Genomic DNA, 23,631 nt, shown 5'->3' with positions numbered 1-23,631 from the left:
TCCTTCTTAGACAGCCTTTGGCTCCAGCTTCAGCTTCACAGATGGACACTTTCAGACCTGCTGGTTGCAAGGAAATGCACATTTGACCTGGAGCCAGATGCAGAGATTAAAGAAGTAGGGAAATGGGAGATCCAGGGCCTGAAGGGGGCCAGAGCTTGAGGTCAGGCTGGGACCCACAGAGTTACCAAACGCTTCATGCTTAGGTGTCTAACAGTCTACCATTGAGAATGCCTCTTCTGGAGCAGGGGCATTGAATAGGCCAGTGAGCAATGTTAGGGACCTCATAGGCCTCAATAAAAATTCCAAATTCCTCATTCATTTTGGGTTTCCCTATACGCCCCCTGGATGCCTGCCAGGCCTTTCTTCCCTTTCCCCTCTGTCCTCAATCTGCTAGACAAAGATGACTTTTGTCCTACCTATCAGGACATGCAAGGCAATTTGCTATACTACTAAATTATTTCTGCAGGAGAGGTTCTTCTCGTTGCCATTAAGAACGTTGGAAAAAAAATACATCTCTATCTATGTATGCAACCCTCCACATTTCACAGATTATAAAACAGAGGTTTGGGGATTGGGTGAGTAGAAAGGGCCAGGTCACAGAGACCCAGTGACAGAATGGAACACGCGTTCAGTCTCCTAGCCTATGGATATTCCACACCATGCGTTCAGTATGTTCAGGTTGATCCACTACTTTCCATTGTCTCCTGGGCCCTTTGCAATGACAGTTTGGTAAGGACGATTGTTCTCATGTTAAGAAAAATGAAACTGAAGGCAAGAGATTCTCAGTGACTCTCCTTAACAACCATACTATGTGTTAATTGGTGGGGGAGGGAGACACACAGGACTAGTGATGATTAGGAAAATGACTCCAATGGCAAACTTTCAGGCACCATTTGAAGCCCAGAGAGATATGTGGAGCAGTCCTCTGCAAACAGTACCCTATGGATAACTGCCAAAGAATTACCAGAAGAATTAGCAAATGTATGTTTTCATGTGTGCAGGCAGCTGCGCATGTCTGAATCCTTGGGCTCTCTTCTACATAGTTCTGACTCCATAGCCATTAGGTAGACCCCGGCGTTTATGTTTAACAAGCACCTCGGGAGAATCTGACGTGTGGTCAGATTTGGAAGCAACCGCTCTAGGGCAGCCTTCCATTCAAAAGATGGGGCACGTCCTAGAAGGCAGTTTCTGGAGGACACATGCCTATGTGGTTTAAACCCCTCTCCTGGAGCTGATAGGACACAGAGGATTCATCTGGACATCGGGTGGCTTACAGCCAATCACCATCACTTCTGCTTTTCTGCCAGACTCAGCACAAGGGAGGCTGGGCTACAGGGCTTGAATCTTGGTTGGTCTAAGCATATCTGACTCACTCAGAGAACATTTAAAAAATACTGGCAATCAGGCCCCACCTGCTAAGATTAAATTGATATGGGCACTGCTATTTTTTTTTTCAGAGACAGAAAGAGAGTCAGAGATAGGGACGGACAGACAGACGGGAACTGAGAGAGATGAGAAGCATCAATCATCAGTTTTTCGTTGCGACACCTTAGTTGTTCATTGATTGCTTTCTCATATGTGCCTTGACCGCAGGCCTTCAGCAGACAAAGTAACCCCTTGCTTGAGCCAGCAACCTTGGGTCCAAGCTGGTGAGCTTTGCTCAAAGCAGATGAGCCTGCGCTCAAGCTGGTGACCTCGGGGTCTCAAACCTGGGTCCTCCGCATCCCAATTCAACGCTCTATCCACTGCATCACTGCCTGGTCAGGCTGGGCACTGCTATTTTTAAAAGCACCCCAGTAAACTCTCATGTATAGCCATACTTGAGAATACTTATCTAAGCCAGTCATGATATACCTAACCTCTTTGTCCTGTGGTTGAGTTTAGCCTGGGCATATAACACATTTCTGGCCAATGAGAAAGCTGCTAGGGATTCTGGGGTAGGCTGCATTGGTTTTAAAAGGGAACATAAGGGACATAAAGCAAGATTGTTACTTCTTCCAGCCTGGATTTTGTTAAGTTAGAGTGTGATACTTAGAGCGGCTGCAACCTACCTGATGCCCATGACAGGCCGACCTAAGGACAAAAGCCAAGAGCTGAGAATGAATGAATCAACTGTTGAATCACTCCTCTTTAGGACTTTGTGGAATAATAAATGTGCTTATTATACGAGACATTTCGAGTGTTTTTTTCTTTCTGTTACTTGCAGCCAAATGCTATCTCCGTTTAATGGAAGAGGAAACTAAAGATCAGAAAGATTAAGTTACAAATCAAGATCACAGAGCCGACTGACCTGTGGTGGCGCAGTGGATAAAGCGTCGACCTGCAAATGCTGAGGTCGCTGGTTCGAAACCCTGGGCTTGCCTGGTCAAGGCACATATGGGAGTTGATGCTTCCAGCTTCTCCCCCCTTCTCTCTCTCTCTCTCTCTCTCTCTCTCTCTCTCTTTCTCTCTCCCTCTCCTTTCTAAAATGAATAAATTAAAAAAATATATCACAGAGCCACCATCAAACACACACACACACACACACACACACACACACACACACACACCAGGCCTCAAACCTTCGGTGGTGTAGTGTAGAGGGGAAAGCACTGGGCTATGACGGGGGGGCCAGGGTAGAGAGATGTGGACAGAGGCCACTTAGCAGTGATTATCAGGTCAAGCACCCTGTGGGTGTCCCCTGCCTCCCAGCAGGGGTGGCAGCTAATACATGCTCCAGCTTCATCAGCCATTAATTAAAATTTGACAAGAAGTTTAATACACAGGGGACAGTTTTAATTAGAGACCCCTGGAATGTTAGTGCTGGCAAAGCCCTAAGAGACCACATCTGCCTGTCTCCTTACTGGATGTAATGGGAAACCGAGGCCCAGAGAAGTGGAGGGACTGGCCTTAGATTCCTCAGGAGTGTGGGTACGCTGTGTGGCTCCCTGGTCAAGCCCCTTTCCCGTGCCCTGAGATGCCTCACATATGGAATAGCTTTAATTAACTTATTATCCCATTCAGTTTGTCACTGATTTCAGGACCCCAGCCAAAGCCTACCACCAAAGTACTCTTTTGTGCAAACTCTGCCTGGCCCCAGGGGCTGATGGGATCAGGGCAGCACTGAGGAGCCCAGAACAGCTGAAGCTGACCCCCAGGGTTCACCCAACTAGAGCTCTGTGATCAGGAATAATGCACTCTGGGACACTTTGTCTTTTCCATTTGCACAAGAGGAGTGGGAAGATCACTAACTAGGTATCCCACCCACTCAATTTGCAAAGTGCTGTCCATTATCTCAATGGATAGTCACACCAAGACTGGACATTAATATTTTGTTGTCTTCAAAAACACTTCTGTGATTTATTTAAAAAAAAAAAAAAAAACTAAACATGTTCACTGTGAGAAAATGCATAAATGCCTAAGTGCATATGGCAAAAAGTTAAGTTCTCATCCGTCTCTCTCCCCAGCAGGACCACTGTTAATAGCTTGCTGTTAGACTTACTTCTTCTGTAGACTTATCCTTTCTCTCTCTCCTCTCTCTCTCTCTCTCTCTCTCTCTCTCTCTCTCTCTCTCACACACACACACACACACACACACACACACACACACACACACACATGCACGCATGCACATGCTGCATTTGCCCCTATTTTAAAAAGGGTGCACCATCTTGAGGACAGAAGCTCACAGGACGAGCAGAAGAAGCAGCCCAGTGTGTCCTCTGGCAGAGCAGTAGCTCTGCCTTCACGTCCCGAACATCCTCATCTCTTCCCCTTTCATCCACAGCCACTGTCACTGCCCTAAGCCAGGCTACCATCATCTGTCCCTGGGCTCCCAGCTACCCTGGCCTTTCACTTGTGTTCCTGCCTCTCATCTGCCCCTCCGAGTCCCTTCCTCACTGCTGTCAGACTGACTGCTCTCATAGGCAAACCAGATTATGTGCTCCTAAACTAAGCCCCTCAATCACTTCCTCCTGCTACAGGATCAAGGTAATGATCCTTAAGGATGGTACTTAAGGGCCTTCACGTGTTGGCTTAGCACAGGGGCTCTGCACCAGCTGGCTTGGGTGTGAATCCTGCCTCCAACACTTACCAGTGGATGACCGTGGGTGACCCATTTAACTCCCTGCACCTCAATTTCCTTCTCTGGAAAATGAGAAGAACGATGATAATACCAGGAGCCACTTCATTGGATCGCAGTGAGGAGTACACGAGGTCGTTTGGGTGATAGCGCTTCCGAAAGTGCCTGTGAACTGAGGCCCCAGCAGCACAAGGGCACGTGCAGCCCAGGCCCCACAGTGCCCTCAGTCCTGCGGCTCCGTGCTAGTCAGAAAACAGGGCTGGACGTGGAGGGAGGGAAGAAGGGTGCTGTCAGAGAGACTGAACATGGCCTCGCTTCCAGGAGCTGAGAGGAAGATCAGGCCTTGGCTAAGCAGTTCACTGAGGGCATCCTGGGAAGGGGTTGGAGCTGTAAACACAGGCGCCCAAGGCCCCTGCAGCCAGTGCAGCTCCTGCACCAGGTCCTAGGAGGGAAGGAGGCCCAATGCCCAGGGGCTCTCTGACAGCTCCTCAGCCTCAGCTTTCTCATCTTAAAATGAGAGTTCAAATTACTTTGTGGAGTAGCAGTGAGATTAAGGCAGGGGTAGTCAACCTTTTTATACCTACCGCCCACTTTTGTATCTCTGTTAGTAGCAAAATTTTCTAACCGCCCACTGTTTCCACAGTAATGGTGATTTATAAAGTAGGGAAGTAACTTTACTTTATAAAATTTATAAAGCAGAGTTACAGCAAGATAAAGCATATAATAATAATTACTTACCAAGTACTTTATGTCACATTTTCACTAAATTTGGCAGAATAAACCTTTATAAAACAACTTGCTATAGTTAAATCTATCTTTTTATTTATACTTTGGTTGCTCTGCTACCACCCACCATGAAAGCTGGAATGCCCACTAGTGAGCGGTAGGGACCAGGTTGACTACCACTGGGTTAAGGGAATATTGTGCAGAGTCCCCCAGCACACCTGGAGAATCGTAGGTGTTCAATAAACCCTTGGGAAAGGGAGAAACAAGGAGGCCGGAGCAGAGGACCAAAGCTGCCTGCCCACCTACCCGCCCCCTAAAGAGTGACAAGATGGGACACTTCCGAGGTACTGCAGGAGAGCTGCTGGCTTTCTCTTGGAGCCACAGTGGGAGGACAGGGAATGTGGCTGCAACCCAGCACACGTTGGGCATCAGAAGGAGAGCAGCAAAGTCTTCCCATCTCGGACCCTCCATCCACTCACCAGTAAGGTGGACATATCACCAGGCCCACAGGGCTGCTGTGAAGTTGAAATGAGCTAGAACGCATTACACAGAGTGCGGGCAGTGACTCTGCTCTATCACCTACAGTAATGGAGCTTAGAATGGAGGTTCCAAGCGCTGGCTGTGCAGTAAGACTGCCCTAGCCGAAAGTCTCAACATGCAATCTTAGGCAAGTCGCTTAACTTCCCTTAGTCTCAGTTTCCTCATCTGTAACATAGGAAGAATAATAGTATCTCCTTCACAGGACTTTGGGAGGAAATTCAATGAGATTATTTCAACATTTTCCAGCTTATGCAAATCTATTCAATACATATTATTTTTTAAGCTAATATCCTTTTTTTTTTCTTTTTTTTTTTTACAGACAGGAAGGAAGAGATATGAGAAGCATCAAGTCTTCGTTGCAGTTCCTTAGCTGTTCATTGATTGCTTTCTCATATCTGCCTTGACCAGGGGGCTACAGCATGGCAAGTGACCCCTTGCTCAAGTCAGTGACCTTGGGCTCAAGCCAGCGACCTTGGACTTCAAGCCAGTCACCTTGGGCTCAAGCCAGTGACCATGGGGTCATGTCTATGATCCCACACTCAAACCAGTGACCCTGCACTCAAACTGGTGAGCCCAGGCTCAAGCTGGATGAGTCCATGCCCAAGGCGGTGACCTCAGCGTTTCAAACCTGGGTCCTCTACGTCCCAGTTTGAAGCTCTATCCACTGCGCCTCCACCTGGTAAGGCTAAGTATATTCTTTAAGGACAGAACCCAGGTCTTAAACTTCCAAATTTCTTTCCCCACGCCCACCAGTTAGCCCCAGCGTCTGCACACAGTTGGCACTCAATAAATTCTTGTTAGCTAAGAAATCCTTAGCTCTCAGAAATGTATGAGTATTATGGAGGAGCAAAACTGAAGGCACTATTGAAAATCACTTCTTGCAACCCGCTCACTATACAGATGGGGAAACGAAGGCTCAGTGAGCAGAAAGGACAGGCCTCAGATATAGTACATGAACAGCACAGCTAGACCAAGGCCTTCTGACCAGAAACCAGCACTGCACGCCCACCAAGGTAGTCCCTTCTCTGATGTCATTTCTAAGTGGAGAGATGTCCCTCAGAGGCAGGGGAACACCTGCTGTGGCCTTCCTAGAATCCCACCAGTCCAGAAACTCTTCACCCTGCTTCCCTGGCCCTGCCCCAGGCCACACCTTGCTGGCGGCCTACCCCAGCCTCAGCCTGCCCTCCCTGTACTCCGAGCAGCCTAGGCTGGGTGGTCCGTAATTGCTTCCTGTCCTCACAGGCTGTGTTTGTTTGCTCTGTGGCAGCTTCCTCACACCCCAGCGCACCGGAGGCGCTGACCAGCAGTCCTGGACTCTTGGGGCCCAGCCCCCAGTCTGCTCTCAGATGTTGGGCCAGCCCTCCCCAGATCGACCACCTGGAGCCCAGGAACCCAGCAAAGCCCTGGAGACACCCTCCTTAACACTGCCCCCGGCTTCCGCCTCCCACCCCTACCCCTCAACAGCTGGTTGTGTCCCCAGCTGGGGCAGAAGCCAAAAAATCAACAGGTGGCAGTCCATGGTGAGGCCCCGGTCAGCCTTGGGTTGAAGAGGACCAAGTCTTCTTCCCTCCAGCCCACCCCCACTCCCAGGCCCAGCCCAGTGCACGCAGGCAGTAGGTCCAAATGACACTGCCTCATGCCAAGACTCTGAACCTCCATTGATTGAGTTTGGAATGCGTGGAAGGGATGAGATAGAAGGGTGACTAGGTTGGTCCTTGAACGTCTCTGAGTCTAGGCTAAAACAACTCAATGCAGTGAAACAATAGACCTGGGTTTAAATCTGCCACTCACTGTGTGACATTAATTTTATTAGCTTCCATTTTTTCATCTGTAAAGTGGGGCTAAGACACTTCACTACATCCCCCTCACCCTGGAGTTGTTGTGCGGTTGACATGAGCCATGCTTGCACACTGCCTGATGGGCGAGAAGTAAGTAGGGTGACCTGGTTGATCTGAGACTGAAGGGCTTCCGATGATGTGAGACTTCTAGCACTAAAATCTGGAACGTCCTGAGCAAACCAAAATGAGCTCATCACCTTAGGACTAGGTGTTAGATGACTGTTCCTGGTGGCAGGCCCTGCTGCCTCTCCTTCAGATCCCCTCCCCTCTCCCCAGAACTCTTCAGTCTGGAAGTCTCTTCCCCCAGGTCTTCCCATTCTTCAGGAAACCTGCACTCATGTCACTCAACCTTTCCACACACCCCCTTCCTCAGCCATTTGTGTCTACAGCTTCCCCTACTTTATTGGGCCTCCTTCAGCGCCTCTGCCACCAGACCCCATTGTCTCTCCGCGGAGTACTGTACCAACCTCTGCACTGAGCTTTCTGCATCCTGTCTCATTCCCTGCTCTTGTCACCCCCTCCCCAAATAAACGATCCCTTCTCCAGTTTGTCTGGGTACCAGCAGCATGCACACCATAATGCACATGCCCCACACACCACTTATCACTGGGTACACCCACACTCCATCCAGGTCTCAGGACGGGGACTTTTAGTTGGATAAAGGAGCATTTCGACAGACCATGGGATAAGGCTTTGGAATGGCTGAGGGGTGAGGACGATAAACTTTTCCTCTAAAGGTAGGGATTTTAAACGCAGAACTACTGATCGAAAAGGGCAGGCTGTCCTCACCTCCACTACCTTGCTCCAGCGGCCCCTGGGGCTGTTTTCGCTCCCCAAAGCCCTGCCCCTGCCCCGGAGGCCTAGGCAAGCCAGGCCAGGAGAAACACCGGACTGAATTCCGTTTATTTGGCTGCAGGCCGTGCACACTGGAGGGAAGTGTGTGCATAGTGTGTGTGATTGGGGGGGGGGGATGCTGATGAGTGGGCTAGGCCTGGGTGAGCAGCCCCTCGAGGCTTGTTCTTTTTTCCCAGCTGAGGAGACGCTGAGCGGCTGGGAGGCTCGGCAGGCAGGCTCCAGGAGAGGACACTGCCGGCTGTCTCCTCGGGGCCCCTGGCAGTCTCCTCAGGGCCCCTGGCCGCAGGCTCACACCGCCCCCCCTCAAGCCCCAAGGAAAGCACCGTCAGCAGAATTCCTCACGTCCTGCTGCTGGGGCCATGTTTATACAGTTCAGCAAACCTCCCCAGAAGCGTCTCGTGGCAGCCTCAGAAACACAGACTCTGAGCAAATGGGCAGAGGGCTGAGTGAGGAAGAGATACAATGACCAGAGGCCTGAGCAAGGGAGAGGGCGCAGCTGCAGACACTGAGGAGGACAGAGGGAAGCTCAGAGAGATGGAGGGCGACAGGCAGGAGCTAAGAGAACACCCTCTGGAACAGCAAGATGGTGATGCCCCAAGATGGAGACTGAAGGAAGCCAGCAGGATCCTAGGGCTGAGACGGGAAACCAGACCCCGTGAAAGAATGGGGGGCTGTGCGAGAGATGGTGGCAAAACCAAGACAGAAAGAGACAGAAACAGAGCCAGGCTGAGAGGAAAAGAGGAAAGGAGTGAAGAAAGAGAGAAATAGAAGGATGGCTGCAGGAGGAGCAGCGGGAAGGCAGGAACAGGGCTGGGGTGACCAGAAGGGCGCGTGGGGGGGAAGCCTGGGTAGCCCGAGAGGCTGCGGGGCATGGACACAGGCGGCCTTGGTGCCCGCTCCATGTGCACACGCACAGCAGCCGCCCCGGCCCCAGCTGGCTGTTTGCAGAAGGAAGCCAGCTCTGTGGTCAGGCCGCCCCAGGCCCTGCGGCTGCCGCCCCCTGCATTTAATGAGATTCTTGTTCTGAGCTGCGGGAGTTGGGGCCGGACTGTGGAGGCCCCCGCAGCGCCTCTGCTCTCACCTGAAGGGGGCCTGGGCCGGGCTGGGGGCCCGGGCAGCTGAAGGGGCCATGCAAGAAGGCAATCAGACAAAGCCCGGCCGCTGCAGCAGCCAGGCGCTGCGAACAGAGGGCACAGCGGTGGCGGGTGTGTGCGGCCCCTGCACAGCTCCCGGGAGAGGGGAGCAGGGTGGGGGAGATATGACCCAAGATGCCAGGCTTCCGGATGGTCTGCTTACTAGCCAGTGATCTTGTTTCCATAGCCCCCACCTTTCCCTACCTTAGCCAAGCCCTTTAAGGCCTCCCTTTGGGAACACATTCTCTCTGAACCAGGACCACGCAGGGCCAGAGCTGGTCTACCATCCGCCCTCAGGCCCATGCTGGAGAGACACAGTGCCCCAGAGCACACCTATCAGTAACTCTCTCCTTACCCAGACACTCTTGACTCCAGGTCCCAGGCCTCATAAGCAGCGCCCTGGCGTGGAGGAGGTAGGGATGGGGATGGAGTGGGGTGGGGAGAGGAATAGGGCAGAGCATCTTGGTGTGTGCATGCCCACTCCTTCCCACTCCACAGCTCACAAGGCCCAGCCAAGCATGACAAGGGTTAATTGGATATCCCCAGCTGGAATCATAGAATCATAGGTCTGGAACGGACCTTGGAGGTCATCTGTCAGGGGAAGAGGAGAGATTTTAATCACTCAGTTCAGCTGGGTAGGACCCCCCCCCCCACCAGCCCAGGTTGTTTATTGAAGAGGAGGTGAGGTCTGGAAGGGTTGCTAGGCTGGGAGCCCCTGAAGGGCAGGACCTGGCCACTTCAGTCACATTCCCGTCAGCGCTGCCCCCACCGAAGCAGTGCCTCATCGTGGGATGGGCACACAGCACTTGGTGGAATAATCGACTAACAGGCGGGACCAATGGTGCCGAGAGTCACAGTGAGGGGCAAGACCTTGAACCAGGAGGCGGAGAACCAGAGCTCTAGGAGTGGCTCGTTCAAGGTCACACGCTAGGAAGTAGCTGCATTGAGCCCTTTTCCATTGTTCTGCGATACCTATTCCATGGACTGGAGCAGGAACCTCAGAGACCCCAGGAGCAAGGGGCCACTCAGCTCGTACTCCAGCAGACTCAAAGCCCCTTCGAGCTTTCTGGTCTGGCCCATGTTTCCTACTCTTCTAAGTTCCACTCACACTGTGATCTTTTTTTTTTTTAAGATTTAAAAAAAATTTTATTTAGAAAATTAAATTTAACAGGGTAACATTGATCAATAAAAGTACATAGGTTTCAGGTAAACATTCTATAGCATTTAACAATTATGATGTATATCCACTAAGATGAATATTTTTAAACAGTCACACTGTGATCTTAAACAAGAAAACCACCTCATGATTTTCTGGAAAGAATCAGAGAAAACACAGTTACAGTAAGAAGACTTAAGGTCAGACATGAAGAAGAACTTCCCAAAGGTGAAACCTCACAAAAGCAACAATCCAGGCAGACTCTACAGTCTCCTGCCCTGACCTGGAAGCCCAGGGGGCTGGGGAGGTAACATTCAGGGTGGGCAAGGCAAGGACTGACTGACTTTTCCACCTGTATCCGTAAAGTCAAAGCTCAGTATGGGGGGGGATGGCTCCCAGGATGGAGGAGAGTCAATTCACCTCATCTCCTAGCTACTAGCCTGGAGCTAATGGCACCTGGGATCATTCCCAGTCTGGAACTAAGGCTGACGATTAGAGGCGAGAGCTCAAGTCTACCACAGCCCCTTTCTCTGGGGAAGCTGCCCAGAGCACAGAATCCAGCTGAGACAGGCAGACCCAGGCCCTCCGACTGTCTTCACTACAGAGAAGCCCAGAAACCAATGCTGGCCCCTTGGCTCAGGGCCCAAAATGGGGTCGGGGGTGCTAGGCTGAAGGGTAGAGAAGGAGATGGCAGCCATGACCATAAACATAGTGCGGGGGTTGGTGTGGGGGGCCACACGTCTCCATCCCAAGGCGGAGGAGAGTGAGAAAGACACAGAGCTCCCTTGGGAACTCTCAATATCTCTTTAAAGGGTGTTCATAGTTACCTTGTTCTCTGCTTTAAAAGTCCTGAGGGTTTAATAACACTTTTAAGTGGCATCTTCTGTGGGGAAGTTCCCATTGGCTACAGGCCCAGCCTGTGTCATTTTCATCCTAGCGCATTTCTCACAGCCAAGCAGTGCATTTATCCCAGCCCGGGAATCAAAGCTTGAGCACTGGAAGTTCCCCTTCATATCTAGCCTCCACCCCTTGGTATATGTTGCAGCACCCCACTCTTCCCTCCTGCTCTGCCCCAAGATGGAAATTAAGTCCTCTTGGGTCCCTGAAATGGACAAAGCTCAGATTAGAAACGTCCTGCCGTTCAGGAGGTAATCCCAGCACCCGCCACTGTTGGCCGCCTCCACAGCCGTCCAGGGCACATGCTCCCCTGGGAACTGGCCTATGCTGTGGGGATTAAAGCAAGGGCCTTGGACAAGTCAGGCTGAGGATCCATTCCTGACGACCACAGGAAGAAAAGAAAGAAGGAGGGAGGGGTGGAACTGGGTGGCCTTTGGGCTAAGTCAGATAATAAACCTAAGCCACCTGCTGTTTGAGCCCAGAGTATAAATCGCTAATCGGTTTGGGACTTGCACATCCGCTAATGAATTTCTTTCTATTCCCAGAAGGTCTCTCTGGAGCTGCCCCACTGGCAGGGGGCCAATCAGGGAGTTTCTGGGCTTGGGGAAGCTCTTTGCTCCCGTTCCCCAGCCTTGTGTGCCCCTCTCAGCCCCCTGTCCTCCGTGCTGCTTGCCAGGTCTGAGAGCTGCGAGACAGGAGGGGGAGGAAGGCCCCGAGGGAGCTTAGTATGTCAGGGGCCCCAGACAGGGGCACCCGGCCTCGGCCCTCTCTCTTTCAGGTGTACCCCAACAGCCAGCAGCCCCTCAGTTTCTCTGAGAGGCTTGTAGGAACGATGGGAACAGCACCGGCTCTGGTGTGAAGCCCACCTAGCTAGGTTCCATCTCAGGCCAAACTCCTACTTGCTCTATGGCTTTAAGGGAGTGGCACATCCTCTCTGGGCTTTGGTTACTTCTGCTGTCAAATGAGGATCATGATGCCTGCCTCATGGGGCTGGTTGAGGAGTAAATAAAATCATGTAAGAAAAGCACCTAGCCTAATGCCTGGCACATAAAAGGTATTCAGGACGTGAACCTTATCTCTTTCTCCTCTGACTTCATGCAGACAGAGGGGCCAGCCACTCTTTGCCTGCAACTGCAAGCAGGAATGATCAAAATGGCAGCAGAATGAAGTTGAGTGAGGGGTAAAAAGCTTCCGGACTGGAACTGAGATCCCACCTCCACTAGCCTTGGCATTTAAGGGCAGCAGTTGCCACTGCCAACTGATTGGACTTCAGAAGGGTCTGAGGGCTGCAGAGGTGGGGGAGTGGATGGACTGACCTTCCCTTTCCAGTGCTTCTGGTGGCCTCGGGACTGCGGGCACAGTCCCCTGGACAACTCCCGGATGCATAGAGGCTTCTCCACGTCACTGCTACTGAGGAGAAGTCAGGAGGCAGGTGGCCACAGATGTCATGGCCTTAGGCTGTGGATCTCTCAACTGCTCTGGTACCCCCTCTCTGATCTGGTACCCCTTGGTACCCACAGACTCAGGCAGCCAACACAGAGCTGAGCCCCTGATGTGGTACATGCAGGGCGTGAGTAGAAATGATAAAGGAACTGTGAGCCAGAATCCCCGGAGAGCTTGCGTGTTGGCTGGGAGCAGACCAAAGACAACTAACAGGAGGGAAGTGTGTGTCCTGAGAGGGACACAAAATGGGCAAATCCATGCCTCTTCATTGCACCTCGAGCAAGCCACTCCCTCTTTGGGAGCTCAGCTTAAGGGCTCTTTGCAGGTGTGTCTTCGGGTGCTACTGCAGGAGGGTGTAGGGATTGGGTTCACCACCAAGGCCACAAGCTATGCAGTTTATGTGGCTAAAAATAGTTTTCCAACCTCTCATGTTTCCTTTCTGGTCTGATACTGTACAATTAGATGAGCTTAGTGCCTTGCTGGGAAGTTTGGCTGCTTATCTAACTTATATCCCAGGGATCCATAATCTCCAAAGAAGCTAGAACAGAACTGATCCTCACGCCCTACCCAGTAGCATGGAAGAGATAAGCAATGCAGACCAATCCCTTCTCCCTTCCTGGAACTGGGATCCCACCTCCACTAGCCTTGGCATTTAAGGGCAGCAGTTCCCGCTGCCAACTGATTGGACTTCAGAAGGGGCTGGGGGAGTGGAGAGAAGGAGTGGCAGCTCCTTCTCTACCCTTCAGCCTAGCACCCCCCTGGCCCCATTTTGAGCCCTGAGCCAAGGGGCCAGCATTGGTTTCTGGGCTTCTCTGTAGTGAAGACAGTCAAAAGGCCTGAGTCTGCCTGTCTCAGCTGGATTCTGTGCCCTGGGCAGCTTCCCCAGAGAAAGGGGCTGTGGTAGACTTGAGCTCTCGCCTCTAATCGGCAGCCTTAGTTCCAGACTGGGAATGGTCCCAGGTGCCATTAGCTCCAGGCTAGTAGCTAGGAGATGAGGTGAATTGACTCCCCTCCATCCTGGGAGCCATCCCCCCCATACTGAGCTTTGAGCTTACAGATACAGGTGGAAAAGTCAGACAGTGCCAGACAGTGCCTCTGTCTGTACAATGTGAAGAATTGGATTTAATATTTCCAGAAGGCCCTCCCATGGTCAGGTCCCTCCCACAGGCAGTCTCAAGGACTGACAGAAACCCCACACTAGGGGCTGTCTCTGTCTTTATAAAGCCAAATTGAGTAGCTGGTTCTGAGTCGGAACAAGACAAGCCCAGTTTTGCCCAATCCCAGCCTCCAAGGGGCACCCCCCCCCTCCTTGTGACTCTCCCAAAAGGCGCCAAAATCAATGCTTACATTCTCAGGGGTGTTGATCGATGGAACCCAGGCCCAGAGAAGGGTTTACTGTGGTGGTGCAGGCCAGCCTAGCCCGACTCTTGCCAGAAGCCCCACCAAGCCAGGACCCTGTGCGGTGCAGTCTGGGCCTCAGCCCCAGGAAAGAGGGGTCTGCTGGAGGAGAGGGCTGAGGCCACGAAGACAAGGAGGAGTACCCAGCCACCACGTGGCTAGCATGCATCCTCTTTCCACCTCTACTCGTAGAGATTCAAGGCAACCACAACTGGAAGGGGACATCCAGTGTAGTCCCCAATAGTACAGATAAAGAGACTGAGGCCAGAGAGGGAGAAGGAACTTGCTCAGGCCTCCTGTTATTCCGTAATGATAATAGCTAATGTCCCCGGGGGAATTCCTGTGTCTTCTGTCCTGGCATCTTCACTGAGTCCTGGCCTGCTCAGTGAGGTTACACAAAAAGGCCATGAAATAGATTCCATTATTATCCCCATTTTCAGAGGAATTGGTCAGCCCAAAGACAAGCAACCTAGAATTGGCAGCATCTGGACTCGAACCTAGTGTTATCTGCTGCTAAAGTTTACACTCTTAGACATTATTGCTCCAACAGAAGCCTGGCAGGGCCTTGTGGCTTTCCAAACTCAGGTCCCTGCCTTCGGGACAAAGTAAAGGGCAGTATAAAATTATTCAATCATATGGAGAAATACTTACAGTTCGGTGATATATGAGAAACTCAGGGTGCAAAATGCAATAGCTAAAAGAAGATATACACGCCTGACCTGTGGTGGCGCAGTGGATAAAGCGTCGACCTGGAAATGCTGAGGTCGCCGGTTCGAAACCCTGGGCTTGCCTGGTCAAGGCACATATGGGAGTTGATGCTTCCAGCTCCTCCCCCCTGTCTCTCTCTCTCTCCTCTCTAAAATGAATCAATTAAAAAAAAAAAAAAAGATATACACATGTCCAACAGGTCCATGAAGATGCTCAACATCACTGACCATCAGAGAAATGCAAGTCAAAACCACAAGTATCACCTCATATCTTTCGAATGCCATTATAACAACAACAGAACTAGAAAATAACAATTGTTAGCCAAGATGTGGCAAGAAGGAGAACCTGCACATTGTTGCTGGGAATGTAATGGTACAGCCGCTATGGAAAACAGTATGGTGTTTTCTCCAAAAATTAAAAAAGGACAACCATATGACCCAAAAATCCCACTTCTGGAAATATAAGAATTTAAGTCAGAACTTAAGTCAGAATCTTAAAGAGATATCTTCAGCTGCATACATTATTTGCAATAGTCAAGAGATGGAAACTACTTAAGTATTCATCAATGGACGGATGGACAGATGGACGGACTGACCAACGACAGATGGATGGATGGATGGATAAGGAAAGTGTGATGCACACACACACAATGGAATATTACTCAGCCTGAAAAAAAGAAAGATACCCTGCCATTTGTAATAACAGGGATAGACTAGGAAGACATTATGGTAAGTGAATAAATCAAGAAAGACAAATACTGTGTGATTCTACTTAAGTGAAGAATCTAAAGTAGTAAAACTCTTACAGAGAGTAGAATGATGGATGCCAGGGCCTGGGGGGGGGGGTGTTAGTTTCAGTCTTGCAAGACAGGAAAGTTCTAGAGATCTGCTGTATAGTATTGTGCCTATATTAACAATGCTGTACCCTTAAAAATTTGTCAAGAGGGTAGATACCATGTTATATGATTTTTATCACAATTTTAAAACCCTGACTGTCCAGTATTCTCTCTTATGTGAAAGAGAGGATTGTGTGTGTGCGTGCAACTAGAAAGAAAAATACAAAAAATTAAGAGTGGTTTTTCCTGGCTAGCGAGATTGTAGGTGATATTTTCTTGGTAATACTCTTCTGTGCTATTCAAATTTTCTGCAGGGAGTATGTATTGCTTTTATCATTCCCTTCTGTTCCTTCAAAATAAAAAAGTCAAGAAGAAAGAAACCAACCAAGAAAATCAGCAGATAATTTAGAACCTGACACACTGAGGCTCGTTGGCCTCCCCTAGCCATGTGACCGTGGACACATCACCCAGGATCTCTGAGTCTCAGATGCCTCTCACCTCTGGGGTGAGTGGTGTGGTATCACATTTCTTTGTCTTTGCTGTAGAGCCAACTTATCTTTTCTTTTTGGCCCTCAAGGGAGCTCAAGAACAAAGGTGGAGAAACTGGCATCCTTATCCTCAGACAAAGCCGCCAGGATGCAAGCAAGCACTGGGTGTGGCCCCCAGTCTCCACCAGAAATATTTTTTAAGCATTTAAGAGAAAGAAGAGGATGTGTCTGGGATGTCATTGTGGCCTCAGTTTATCAATGTGGAAAGCAAGAGTGCTGTGAGCAGGTCTGACCCCTGTGCCTTGGAGCTGAGGAGGCGGAAGCTCCTGGGCTGGGCAAAGCCTTCTAGCCCAGCAGGCCCCCCCCCCCCCGTCTCTGGGACAAAACTTGTGCACGGTGGGAGCGAACACAGGAGCGGGGATGAGAGTGGAGGGTATGCCTGCAGGATGTGGTGGGGAGGGGACACCGAGCATGTTGGAAAGGGCCTACAGCCTGACCTGTGGTGGCGCAGTGGATAAAGCGTCGACCTGGAAATGCTGAGGTCGCCGGTTCGAAACCCTGGGCTTGCCTGGTCCAGGCACATATGGGAGTTGATGCTTCCAGCTCCTCCCCACCTTCTCTCTCTGTCTCTCTCTCCTCTCTCTCTCCCTCTCTGTTTCTCTCTCTCCCTTTCTCTCTCCTCTCTAAAAATGAATAAATAAAATTTAAAAAAAAGAAAAAGAAAAGGGCCTACATAGGGTGGCCCTCGTGTTCATCCAAGCCTCCCAGCCAGGCAGATGTCCTGTCGTCTTTATTGTCACACTGCAGGTCCCTGGAACTCAGGGTGTGCCTGTGTAATCTGTGCGAGTCCCCATTCCACCAGCACAGCAGGAAAACAGGGCTCTGTCACCTTTCTGCAGCCAGCCCATGCCTGGAACCAGTGCCGGCCCCACCATCTTCCTTTCCCCTATTGGCCCAGCTTTCAGGTGCCAGGGCAGGAGGCCAGAGAGTGCCCACAGTGTCCAGGCCCCCAGATTGCCTTGGGGCAGCACAGCCATTGAGGTACCCAATTCCTATCCAGCAACCCTCAAAATGCTACAAAAAGTTTACACGGAGACAAAAATTCTTTACTTGCAGGGGTCTCATTTTCTCCTGCTTTTTCTTCTATGAATCCTACAACATTAGTGCTGCAAAAGATGATTTAACTTAATCCCCCCACCTCAGTCTGCCCCATGTGCATCCCTTGTACAGAAAGGCCTCCTGAGGCCCCCAAATGGGAAAAGCCCAATACTGGGTTCCAAACTAAGTGGTGGTAGAGCTGGAATTCAAATCTAGAGAGCCCAAGTCAGGGCCGGCCCCCAGCCCATGTAGCCTGTCCCCCAGAGGGAAACACACTCCCAGTCTCTCTCTAAAGCCCAAGGAGACTGAAACAAGTCCCAGGGGTTTCTCCTGGCTGAAGGAATCGGGGGCTCTGCGGTGCTGACCTTGCCGCACTTACCTCCCCTCCCCCAAGGAGCTCAGCCCCCCCTGCCTAGCCTGCTTCCCCCAGCCCTGCACCCCCCACCTGACCCCTACCCCCACCCCAGTGGGGAAGTCGCAGAAGGAAAAGTATCTGAATCGCTTTCTGCTTCTGGTTTATAGCTGCATCTACACTTGCCCTCTCTCTCCATCTCACAGAGCTCTCAGACATTCTCTGCTATTCTCTTCCTCCCTCCCTTTCAGTCTGTCTCTCTGCCGCACAGTATCATCCTCCCCAGATCTTTCTCTCACCCTTACCTAGTGTTCAGTTCTCCTGTCTCAGTCTCTCTCACACACAGTAGTCTCTAGGCCTCTCAGTCTCTCTCACACACAGTAGTCTCTAGGCCTCTCTGTCTCTCTCACACACAGTAGTCTCTAGGCCTCTCAGTCTCTCTCACACACAGTAGTCTCTAGGCCTCTCTGTCTCTCTCACACACAGTAGTCTCTAGGCCTCTCTGTCTCTCTCACACACAGTAGTCTCTAGGCCTCTCAGTCTCTCACACACACAGTAGTCTCTAGGCCTCTCTGTCTCTCTCACACACAGTAGTCTCTAGGCCTCTCAGTCTCTCACACACAGTAGTCTCTAGGCCTCTCTGTCTCTCTCACACACAGTAGTCTCTAGGCCTCTCAGTCTCTCACACACAGTAGTCTCTAGGCCTCTCTGTCTCTCTCACACACAGTAGTCTCTAGGCCTCTCAGTCTCTCTCACACACAGTAGTCTCTAGGCCTCTCTGTCTCTCTCACACACAGTAGTCTCTAGGCCTCTCTGTCTCTCACACACAGTAGTCTCTAGGCCTCTCTGTCTCTCTCACACACAGTAGTCTCTAGGCCTCTCAGTCTCTCTCACACACAGTAGTCTCTAGGCCTCTCAGTCTCTCTCACACACAGTAGTCTCTAGGCCTCTCAGTCTCTCTCACACACAGTAGTCTCTAGGCCTCTCTGTCTCTCTCACACACAGTAGTCTCTAGGCCTCTCAGTCTCTCTCACACACAGTAGTCTCTAGGCCTCTCAGTCTCTCTCACACACAGTAGTCTCTAGGCCTCTCAGTCTCTCTCACACACAGTAGTCTCTAGGCCTCTCTGTCTCTCTCACACACAGTAGTCTCTAGGCCTCTCTGTCTCTCTCACACACAGTAGTCTCTAGGCCTCTCTGTCTCTCTCACACACAGTAGTCTCTAGGCCTCTCAGTCTCTCACACACACAGTAGTCTCTAGGCCTCTCAGTCTCTCACACACACAGTAGTCTCTAGGCCTCTCTGTCTCTCTCACACACAGTAGTCTCTAGGCCTCTCTGTCTCTCTCACGCAGTTTTTCTTTCTCCCACTTTCCTGTTTCTCACAGTCACTAGGAGTTGATCTCTCTCTCAGTCTCTGGATCTCTACCCCCCCTCATCGCTCTATGAGGACTGAGGATGATTGTCACCTCACCCCTCCCTAGAGTGAACAGGGGTATCTGGGACAGGTGGGAGTCAGGCTGAGTGGGGGCAGGGGCTGGCACTGATCTCATTAGGCCTGGCTCTGCTTGGGAAGTCCCCCTTTCTTTTCCTCCCCTTGTCAGGTCCTCCTTGAGTCAGGCCCTGGGAATAAACATCCCAATTAAACCCCTGGGCTGCTGGGAGGGAAAATTGGTCCTGGCACCCCATCCGTCCTATGTGCCTGGAAGTTGGTGTCATCTGAGTTGATCGTCACTAGAAACCTCTGGGAGGTGGAACGGGAGATTCTTTCACCTGCTCCACAGACAAGAGCCTGGAGTTCCAGGAAGTCAGAGGACTCAGATCCAGACATACAGCCAGTCAATGACAGACCTAGAGCAAGGGTGAAAACTTCTGAGCGAAGCTCAACCACATAAACTGTCCTGCCCCAACTCTGCTCCTGGAACCGTGGACACACCAGGCGAAGGAGCGGGTGGCTGCTCACTCAGTGTGAAAGCTTCGTCCACAAGCACTGAGGTCCCACATTGAGCCAGAACCTGGGGAAATGCAAAGATGGACAGAAATAAACTGTAATATTTGGTGAGAACTTGACTCTTTCCAAAGTACCTCTCAGATATACACTCGCCACCTTCCTGATTAGCAAGGCGAGTGGTGATTAACCTCGTACCCACTGTCTGCTAGGGAGTAGATGGCAGAGAAGGAATTAAAGCCTAATCATCCAGCCCCCAGTTCAGCGTTCTCTGCCCTGCTCTCCACGCAGACCAAACCCTCTGCCACCAGGAAGTTTGGTGTCCACGGGCCTCCAGCAGGGTCAGCTCCGGCTGCCCTCACAGGGCTGAACTGTGGGTCTGTTCCAAGCAGGCCGAGCTCAGTGTGCAGGCTGGGAGTGTGCTCCCATTCCAGGGCCGACATGAGGGACCGATCGCTGTACCCTTCCCTTAAGCGCTGAACCTAGCCCCAGCTGGACTCATGCTGGCAACAAAAGCCGCTGGGGGAGAAGGGCGTTGCCTCGTCTCGGAGTAACACCGGGCCTTGCTTCTCGCCCTCATCCCCCAAACTCTGGCTTATAAAAGAGGAGTTGCCTTCTCATTGCCTGTGTCCCCACAATAATACCAGCCCCATGAGGGTAGGGACTCTCACATGTGTTCACTGCTCAACGCCCGGTGCCTGCAGCATGACACATACTCAGTAAATAAGAGCTAGATTGAATCAATGAATGAACGTTAAACCAGGAGCCCCATAAGTGGGAAAGGGAGTGTCCTAGCCTAAGATTTGCCCACCTCCTTCTCCTGGGCAGGACAGGAGAGTGTCTGCCTCCAGCAGAGTCAGACTCTCCACATCCCTGAGCACCTGACACTCACTCCTGTGAGGCCCCCGCCCTCCTGACAGCTCTAGCACCCATCAGAGCTGGGGACAACAGGTCCCCATGTGTTCCCACGGAGCACAACCTGTCCTCACTCACACCAGGTATCTAGTGGAGTCTGTTCCACAGCTGGGAAGACTGAGGCCTGGAGAAACAAGTTCAGGAACAGACCAAGGTGGCCCTGGGGTGGCCGGGAGTGAGGCTCCTGGCTCACCTGCGGGATGGTGGGAGGGGTCAGGGAAGGGGAGGGAAGGCAGAAAGGCTGTCCTCAGGTCTCCCCAGCCTGGGTGCCCCCACCAGGCCAACTGCCTGGCATGTCCTCCACCTTTCATTTCTGACCCATATTACACTTCTCCCTCCTGTGTGAGCTGGCACACGGGCCACAGCGGCTCAGATAAGGACTTCCATCTCTGTCCGGGCCCCAGCCACAGGTCCCCACCTTTCAGTCCCCTGCTTTGGTGGAAACTCTATCTCCACTCACACTTGCTCCCTTTACATCTCTCCCCTCGGTTTTATGGGGCGGCTGTGGCAAGAAAGAATGGGGGGGCAGTGGCTCAGAGACTCTCCTTTATTAGTTCTCTCTTCCCCGGAAATGAGGGGCTACAGCTGGCCGCCCATGTGGCTGGGCTGAGCTGGCCTCTGGCTGCTGCGAAGGCCGCACATCTGGGGGCGGAGGCTTGAAAGAGAGGTGGAGATGAATTACCTGTGTGCGTTGGGAGAGGCAATTGGCCATGTGGGCACGCTGCCTGCCTCTCTGGAATTAGGGAGCAGGGCTGGGAGCTCCAGCTGGAGATCTGGGAGCGGACAGAGCCACCACAGAGGGCAGGGGCCAGGCAGGAGCAGAGAGCCCTGGAGAGTAATCCTGGCATTCCCGAGAAAGAAGAAAGCTATTTTATAACTCAGGGACAAAGCTTGAGAAACGAAGCCTGCCTTTCTCAACGGCATGACCTTTTGTGCCACATCACAGGCCCACATTCTCCCCACTCCCCTCCCCACCCATCCCAGAGCCACGTCCATCTGGGGCCTCCCGTCTCCATGCCTCTGCCCAGCTGGCATGGGTGCTCCATGATGCGTTCTGGCCCCTTGCCCGGCACACACGCGCACACATGCACACACACAGGCATTTTTTCTTTCTTTCTCTCAGAACACTCCCCACTCCAAGACTATCCTTGACAATTCTGCCACTTAGTACCCCTGTGTAACCTCAGTTTTCTTTATCTGGAAATGGAGCTGATCATTCCAAGGCAGAATGTTGGAATTTTTGAAACCTTTAACAGGGGAGCCTGGGCCCTCAGCTGCTGTCCGTGGCGGCAGTGGGTGAAACAGGAAAAGCCCGGGCTTTGGGGCCAGGCAGGGAGGGTCCCAAACACAGGTTCTGTGACTGACCAGCTGAGTGAGCTTAGCTAGGTCACTGCAGCATGTCTCCCTGAGCTGCCATTTCCTTACTTACAATGTGGGAACAAGAACACCTACCCTGCTACAGAGCTGAGAGAAGCTAGGGTGGCACGTTTGGAGAAATGAGTCCTTTCGTACGCTGTGAAATGTGCCAGCAGGAAGTGAGACCTTGTCTGATGACTCCCTCCAGCCTGCTTTCTCAGCCCCCAGTCTCAGAGGTCCTCCACAAGAATGTGCCCCCTCAGCTCTCAAGGGGCCAGGAGCCAGAGGAGGCAGCGTGGGGTCAGAGCCACGTGGGCTGACTGAGCCCTGAGCCTCAACTGTGGCTGCCTGCTTAGCTGCTGGGGACGGTAGAGATAGCCAACCCCTTTCCACACCTCCCTGCCCCCCCCCCAGAGGCAGCCTCCTTTCTGACATCATGTGCAGCCCATTCCCCAGAGGGCCATCCCCAATTTTCATTTCCTCTCAGTAATCCTCACACAGTCCCTTTGCACAGTCCGGAACAGCCTCTGTCCCAGAGCTGGCCCCCATACACCAGATATTTGCTGCAGCTCCCAACCCTACATTTCTCAGCTGGGAGGGCCTCCCCAAGTTCACCACCTCCATTCCCTTCCCCCAGAGCTCTATCTTGGGGATGAGAGGCAGGACCAGAGCCAGGGCCCCTCCCACTCATTCGGTACTTTGTGCTAATTAGAACAGGGCACCCCCTGTAGGTAGACGCACCCTGCACTAGTGTGAGCAAGACAGGTAAACAGAAGGCAGGCTGGGAATCAGTTTCCACTCATACATTTGGCCTGGGACCCTCATGCAGCACAAATGAGTGTGCAGCTGTCCATGGGGCACCTTTAGAAATGTCTGGGCCTTCCGGCTGATTGCGGCTGATCCTAGTGTAAGCTCAGAGGGCCTAGACCGGGCTCCTGTGGAGACTTCACTGCAGGGAAAGCCAGTAAGGTTATAGCAACTCCTGGAACAGCTCAAGAGGTAGAAAGCCACCGAGGCAAGGTGATCTGTTCACTCTGCAGCAAAGGTGCAGGGGGCAAGGCCGTTTCTGGGATTTGGGGGTTAGGGAGGAGATGCAAGGCTGAGGCAGGCCGACACAACAGCTCATAAATAAAGCTCAGAATGAAAAGCAGCGATGTCAGGCCTGGGGTTCTGCTTGGAGAACAGGAGTTGAGATGCCATCAGTGTGGTCTTTCCCGAGGATTGACTGAAGAACAGAGAGGACAGTGCTGCAGGTCTGTAGAGAGAGCCCTCAGTCCCGTGTTAGACCAGGTCACTAACCGGGGTGGGAACAGCAGGCAGTGGTCCACCGGGCTCATTCCCCAACCAGGCAGTTTCTGTCTTTCAGCATCTTTCTAGTCCCAGGGTCCCAAGGTGGAAAATAATCATGAGAACATCAGCCCTTTCACATACTGGCTCCCTTGTGCCTTGAGGGGAGCAAATCTCTTGCTCCCTCTACCTATACCCTGGCAGAGCCCTATTCATCTTTCAAGCCTAGCGCAAACGTCACCTCCTCCGTGAAGCCTTCCCTGACTTTCTGCCTTAACATCCTCTCACTTCCCACAGCTTCTTGGACTCCAACTATCACCACACAGATCACACTGCACCATATCTCTTGGTTTCGTCTGTCACCCCCAGCAGACTAAGGGACCTGAGAACAGAGCCTCTGTCTGATTTGCCTGGGTACTCAGGGCCTGGCACTGAGCCTGGTGCTGGGAGGAGCTTAAGCAATGTATATCTGATGGATGAATGAAACTAAATGGACACATGTCCACACACACATCACTGCACACTGGGTCTGAGAGAGGTAGTGAACCTGAAAATTGGGCCAGAGTGCAAAGCCTGGGACTGTTCTGGTTGTAAGGCCTC

This window comes from Saccopteryx bilineata, chromosome X (assembly GCF_036850765.1).
Source record: "Saccopteryx bilineata isolate mSacBil1 chromosome X, mSacBil1_pri_phased_curated, whole genome shotgun sequence".
NCBI classification, from domain to species: Eukaryota; Metazoa; Chordata; class Mammalia; order Chiroptera; family Emballonuridae; genus Saccopteryx; species Saccopteryx bilineata.
This window is presented reverse-complemented; position numbering follows the sequence as displayed.